Here is a 7,584-nt window from a genome sequence, read left to right on the forward strand (position 1 = left end):
AAAGTTTGAGCATCGACTAAATGCTAGTAGAGGGTCAGATACTATTCATCTAGCCCACCTGATTGACCTGAGGGGTGAAATCACTCAAGGTACCGGGGGGGTGGAGGAAGAGGAACACCTCAGCTTCGAGCAATTAGAAGCTCCAGATCTGATGTAGAAGATGTTTTAGGAAGACCCGGTGTTGCATAACCTCCAGGAGGAAGGAGACTTGTACGGCTTTGAGGACGTGTTTTCCATGGAGGAATAAGCTTCACAAGAGCCCTGTAATAGTGCTGGGTTGGCTGCCTTCCTATCAATAGAGGTGAAAATGCCGATCGCTTCCCTGCTAAGAGGAAATCCAATCCTATGGCACGATCTATCCAATTGGATGAACCGACTGCTCTTACCCCCAGCACTTGCCAACCCTAAGCCCAACCAATTGATGTCAAAAAAGGGGCAAAACCTACCTAAGGCTCCCATCAACAAGCTAGGCTAGTACTTCGAGGGTGATGACACAAATGCCTCTATCCCCATAGTCTATCAAAACCAGAAGGTTGAAGCCATCTTGGATGGGGGAGCAGGAGTGAGTGTCTGCACCAAGGAATGCTGGGTGAAATGGGGAAAACTCACACTTGAACAAATCCATCTGGTAGTAGAGGTGAAGCCCAACTTGGGAGCAAGGACAATGCCCAGTATCACTCCGGCCATTCATGGGCAACCGAACACAAGTCAGCTCATGATTCCCTTGTGTTTTTCACACCAACCAAATCTCCCTTGTGTATTTCTCATGCTTCTCATGCTTCCCTTGTGTCTTTCACACTAACCAAATGTTCCCATATAGAAGCCCCCACGTTCTTGAAGATATGAATGGGTTCTAAGAGATGATTTATTTGTAACTGACCCAAATAAGGAGGCTCATAAAGATCAAATGCCTCTTCATACCTGGTAGATGATCCTCTCCATTCGCTATCCAAGCATTGTGCCAATCACTTGCCTTCAAAGAAGGTGGTTTATGATCAAGTTGGCCTTCATGTGCACGATGTTTAAGGGTCAATGTTTGCTTGGGTGTAGCCAATCATGAAATTAAGTTTTGGGGCCATTTTGGGGTCGCAACACGATGCACTTCTGGGTGAATACTTGAATTTTACATGGACCCGCACTCTTGTTGGAAATTTTCCCGACGTCATGAAAGCACACTGACGTAATAATGAGAAGAAATCTATTTATTTTGAACACCGCATAGCTCGATACTTATTATTGTGCAATCTTTTGCCATAGCTTTGCTACCTACTACTGGGCACTACACCCATGCAGATCATTAAAATTGAAGTTTGGCTTGGAGAGACTACCGTGTTGGTTCTTGGCGTAATAATAAGATGCAATCTATCATTCTGAACACCACCGCAATGTAGTCTTTGGCCTAACCACCTGTCATCTTACAGCCTTTTGCTGCATCTTTGCTTAGAGCCCATGCAAATCATAGGTTGTCTTGGAGAGACCATCACGCTGGTTTTTGGCAAAATAATGAGACACAATCTATCATTCTGAGAATCGTCTCAGCTTAGTCTCCATCCTGACGACCTGTCATTGCCCAGAATTCAAGATTGTATTAGAGAGACCACCGCACTAGTTCTTGGAGTTATAGCTCTATTACCTATTTTTACGTATTACAATAGGAGGTTTATGATGACCCGCACGCTAGCAAATAGAAGGAGATCTATGACAGCCTTTGTGTTGGTTCATGGAGTTATATATTTGTGTAGCAAGGAAAATGTATTTCGTTGTGCAACCAGAAAAATGCAATTGACAATATGGCCCTTGAGGGGTCCCCTTCAGGGGCAAGGGTCATATCAACATGCCATTTCTATCCAGTGGCATCCTGGATATTGTATAATGCATGTCGATATGTCCCTTGCCCCTAGAGGGGACCCCTCAAGGGCCATATCGTCAATTGCATTTTCTAAAAGTTTAATTGTATTTTTCCAGATGTATCTCCATGCAAACACAAAGGTGGATCATTGGAGTTATTTTAGTGCTATTTACCAAGGAAATTGTAGTCAGGCTTCTTTCTTGGTATTTAAGTCCTTGTTGTAGTAAATATAAATGAGGGCAAAATTACAATTTATAGAGTCAAAAGAGATTACAATGTACATCTATGTCCAATAACAGGTTATATAAAAATTAACAACTTATCAGAGCAAAATGTTAACAGAGGATCTTACATTTATAAAAACTTGGCAATTGCTGAGAGCGTTAAAGGCCAAAAGATTACAGCTAGAGACCATAACCATTCAGTAGGTACAAGCGTGCTACATTAATGTGGAGATTGGTTTTTTATTCTCACAAGATCTTTGGACATGAAGATAGAATCTAGTCTGACATTTTATCTGACAAGGGCCTTCCCGCTTCCACCTTCCTTTGAAATTTGAAATGTTGTGCTACCTTTCCTTCGAAAGGTCTACCATTCTACACCACTGCTTCATTGTGCAGCAACCTCTTCTTTTCCCTTGATCTTGTTTAGCATAGAGTAAGATGTTTCTTGTCAACTGTCTGTCTGCCTCTTTCTTGAAACTTCAATTTGTTATCTTGTTTACATTACTTTGCTATTGTTACAGATTCACAAGGTCTCCATGGTGAATAAAAACCATGGCCGTTCTTGTGGAAGACACTCTGTGGATGATAATGCTATGAAGACAGAATTATACCACACATCCTTACCCTATCGACCTGCTTCTTCTATTTCTTCGGTAGAGAATTCAAGTACAGTCAAAACGGAAGGAACTTGGGAAAGGTTTAGTGTTTCGAAAGGAGCATGGGTGCTCATGCAACCTAACAAAAGAAAAAGACCCCAAACAAAAAACATTTTCTTGGCATCATGGAAGGGAAGAGTACAAGATTTTAAAATCAGCAGAGGGAAGATATCGGTGAAAGAAGTTTTGATTCAGCATGTGTACATGCATAAAGAACTTGTCTTGCAAGACTATCCAAATGATCTTCTGCAACACAGGCCTAATTGTATATTTTTCTATTGTGGTTTTTTTCTTTATGAGGTGTATGGAACTTTAAGATGAAGCTTTCTTTCTTTGCTTATTGACATTCTTGTGTTGTTTTATTTTAGATTTATACCCTTCATCGTATGAGACATGACAAAACATCCATTGTATTCTGGGATCTATAGATGTTTTGCATGGATAGATAGGAGAACAACAATACCAAGGTCGATGTGCAACAGAGCTAGCTCAATCGGGTATATTTTTTATTGATCATTTTTATCAGTTGCTGGACAATGCTAACACACATGGTGTGTTAAGGAAACAAGACCTTCCAGCATGGAATTCAGTGGATTGGCCTCACCTACATTTTAGTGTTATAGAGGCATATAGGGCTAAGCTTTTCAAAGAAGTACAGAAAGCTCTGAGGCCCAATATTGCCACAAGGATAATAAAAATTTCTTTATGCATGCCTCTCACAATTTTTGTGGACTTGTTTAATACCTTTCCAGCGAAGGCTTAAAAAACAATGTTCACAGTTAAAGCAACAAGTTTGGCATGCATGCCACAATTTTTGGATAAAAGTTGGGATAAGAAGACATGTAGTTCAGTGTTTTGTGAGGTTGTCCAACCTTCTATGCAACTGAAGTACATGGTTGCCTCACAAAATTTTATTTTTTCTTTTTATTATAAGCGTAGTCGAATGCCAGGCACAAAACTAGTCCCAATGGATCAAGATGAAGATTCTTTTGGTGCAGAAAATAAACTTCTTGATATTGATGTTATTGAGAATGGTGATGTGCTAGTCAATATCTCATTAAGAGAATGTTTCTCCCTAGCTTAATTGCGCAATGACATTCTGTTTGAGATAGAAGGTTCTATTTCAAAGGACTTTTTATTTATCTATAACAATAAAAAGGTACACCATCTGATTTATCCTCGTCTCACTAAGCACTGCTATTAGTTTACTTTACCCCATTGATTCATATTGCTTTTTTGCAGGTGCTCAAAAGAAGAGAGAGATCAATAAAATGCAAAGACATTGAAATTTTGAAAATTGAGATAACACAGACTCCATAAACAAAGGTATTGTATTCAATAAAGTAAAATTTTGTACAGAAGTGTTTAATTGTACATGTAGAACATATTCTTGACAACCATTTTCTATTTATCTACAGCTTGATCTAGAGGCTGCTCTACATGGTCCAAGCTCTCCGTATCATCATTTTTTGGAGAATCTGTTTTCTGCTACTCCATCCTGTCTTGTACAATATCTTGGTGCTGCTCCATTGTCTCCTCTACTGCCCCTAGAGCATCTATTTGCTGTTGCTCCATCTTCTGCTCAACAACATCAGCAGCAGGTCCTTGTTCCTGTGGCTTCTCCTCATCAGTACTAGGTCCTTGTTCCTGTGGCACCACATCAGCTTCATCTATGTCATCAAGGTGTATGACACCTTCTCGGACTTTAGAGCTCTCACCCAACTCGACAGTAGCTGGTACAATATGTTTGGGGGAGGCATAGCTCAAAAACTTCCAAATTGTATCAGCTCTGAAATTATATACATAGTTTGAGCTGAAGCTATCTTCTCTCATCATTTGCAATGGCATATGATGATTTAGAACACTTTGTACCACTATCAATTATCTTGAAGCTAAATGAAAATTATTTTTTCTTATAAGGTCTGGCTGTCCTATCTCAAAATAGCTTGAAAGTAGATATTTGGCACTGATCAACACTCTCCATCCACTGCTACTTGAATCATCTTGTTGTGGTGTCTGTACAGTTGGAAAGATATGTTAGAAACTGTTAACATCTGAACAAAACAAAATTATTCAATAAGTTCAAAGGCATAGCATGAAATAGACATCAGTAGAGGGAACGACTTTTTACCTCTAGATTTACTGGCTCTATTGAATCCAAAAGAGAGACATTAGGAGGACAGTGATCCAATGCATCTAGAAGCCTTCTAATACAATTGCAATACATATAATTTAGTTAGTATGAAATAAAAATAATGAAGTTTGAAGTTAAAAAAAGCACACACACCACTTACAATTTCAGCTCTCTGTGTTTGTTTTTAAGAGAGTTGAATATAAAGCATTGCTTCTGCTAGATGTCAATAGAAACAAAACTCCAGTGGTCATTGCATAAGGAAAAAAGCATTAAGAAATCAAAGGCTACAAGAGTTCTCAATCGTAAAGAAGAATCCCAAAAGAAGTAGTCACCCACATACCTGTTATGGTATGGAAGTAGCAAAACATCGATAACTTCAAAATTACAGTGTCTGAACCAGTTGGAAATACCGATGGGAGTTTCCTTTGCATCTCTTAACGTGGAAGAAATGGCAAGATCAATAATATGAATTATATGCTGTACAGAGTGGTGAAGCTAGCTTCTCATCATGCTGCATGGGACCAAAAAATAATTAGGGTAGGGTATAAAGGAGGTACAAGGAGGATTGTTTTGCAAACAAATGTAAAATAATAGACACTTACTAGAGCATTGCAAGAATGATAGTATCTAAGCAATACTCATTCTTATGAGCCAATGCTGCCAAGCATGGTTTTGTCAAGTTAAAATCATTCACTGAAGTTTCATCCTCAATATGGACAACTATATTAGGGCCTAGCTCATGCAACCTTCTTTGTATCTACAGCTCCCTCTTTCCAGTCTCCACATCTATAACAGATTTTGATTCTTTTATTTGCTGCTTCAGTGACTTCTCATAAGTAGCCTTCCCTCTGGTGTTCTTTGAGTGGGTTACTTCAACAACCTTAACCTCATCTACCTTCGACTTCCTTGTAGGTGGAATTAATAATATGTCTCTCATCTTTATGTCCTACCATTCCACAGGATGAACAAGCTTGTCATACCTCCATCTCACTCTGGACAAAGTGTTGAATTCTTTGGCCATCAGAGTCACCCTGTGAGCATGGGCTGCTACTAGCATTACATCTTCAAAATATTTTTCCAAGTAATCCTCTGCCATTTCCTGTAAGGAAAGAATGGCAGTCCTGTTCCACCTGAACCCAAGGTGCCAACTATCACATATGTCTCTCACCAGTCTTTGAAAAGGTGCCTATAGCTTTCTGTTGCTTCCTGATCTCCCTTAGCACACTTGCACCATGTTTCAATCTCTTGGCCTTTTGCTGGAGTAGGCTCATTGGCTTACCCTTCCTGCCATGTGCACCTCTTCCCTTTGGAGGCACACTAAATTTCTTGGTACCTGCCCCAGCTGCTGTTGCTGCAAGCCCTGGCCCTTTTCCAGCTTTCCTTGCAGTTGACTTGGTTCTTGCCATCACTCTGACAAAGTGCATACAAAGCAATGGAAAGAGATTACAGCCATGGAGAACATGGTATGACACAAAAAGACAATGATAGGGGTGGATGAAGCAACATTGACAATTTTGCAATAAAACGCGATATGGACAGTTTGAAATTCCTAATAGCTCGAAATCGCGTTTTCCTGCAAATACCTGAAGTGACATGCTAGTGCATTCCTATAGTGATTTCTCTGTCTTTACAATTAAATACAAAATGAATTGAGTCTATGCAAGGAGAGTACAGCCATGGACAACTATGAAAGTCACAAAACCAGAATGACAGGGGTGGATGAAGCAACAGTTCAATATTTGCAACAAAACGCGATTTCAGCTGTTTGAAATTCCTAAAGCCTTCTCCTCACATTTTCTTGCAAATTCATGAGGCAGCATGCTGGAATATGCCTTTAGTCATTTCAAGGTGTTTGCATGTCCATGCAGGATGGATTGAGTCTATGGAAGGCAAGAAGTGTGCACAGACTGAAGGAAGAACCCATAAGTACAGTTTTACCCTCACATGCAATTATCACACTTGAAGATCTGTATTATAACAGTGATTTCTCTGTCTTTACAACTAAATAAAATATGGATTGAGTCTATACAAGGAGAGTACAGCCATGACACAAAACCACAATGACAGAGGTGGATGAAGCAATAGTTCAATATTTGCAACAAAACGCGATTTTGGCTGTTTGAAATTCCTAAAGCCTTCTCCTTGCATTTTCCTGCAAATTCATGAGGCAGCATGCTAGAACATGCCTTCAATCATTTCAATGTATTTGCATGTCCATGCAAGATGGATTGTTTCTATGGAAGGCAAGAAGATTACAGAGACTGAGGGAAGAACCCATAAATACTGACCTGAAAGCTATCTGTGGGTGTGCTGTGCTGCTGATGAGTACCTTGTACTGGGCATGAACCTGTGCTGCTGGTCAGGATGCTGATGTTGCAGAGTAGGGAGGCAGGGAGGCAAGAGAGCTGAGACTGGAGGGCCGAGACAGGATAGATTAAACAGGAGGGAAAAGATTATTGCAAAATACAAACAAAAAAGCTACTAAATCCCACACGTGTGGAATGGAGTCGTTTTTCACACATGTGGATCGAACCCAGATCTCTTGGAGTTTGAAACTTAGCACATGTGAAAGGGACACTTTTTGCCTTGGAACTTGTGCCATTCATGATTTCATAATCAGTTCCATAACCACTCTTCCCTCCCCTGCCTCCCAATCTTTCATCCCTACCAGCACCCTCCCATCATCCTTTTCCTTCCCTCTCGGATCCCTTCCTACCCACC

The 7,584-nt window shown here is 40.1% G+C and overlaps 1 pseudogene; it reads right to left on the reverse strand.

The window, feature by feature from the left end:
• Positions 1-4,133: 4,133 nt before the first annotated feature.
• Positions 4,134-5,133, reverse strand: LOC147886586 (uncharacterized; annotated as a pseudogene).
• Positions 5,134-7,584: the final 2,451 nt, after the last annotated feature.

Source organism: Dipteris shenzhenensis, chromosome 24, assembly GCF_047967505.1.
Source record: "Dipteris shenzhenensis isolate YYH24624 ecotype China chromosome 24, Dip_SZ_1.0, whole genome shotgun sequence".
In the NCBI taxonomy this organism is placed as follows: Eukaryota; Viridiplantae; Streptophyta; class Polypodiopsida; order Gleicheniales; family Dipteridaceae; genus Dipteris; species Dipteris shenzhenensis.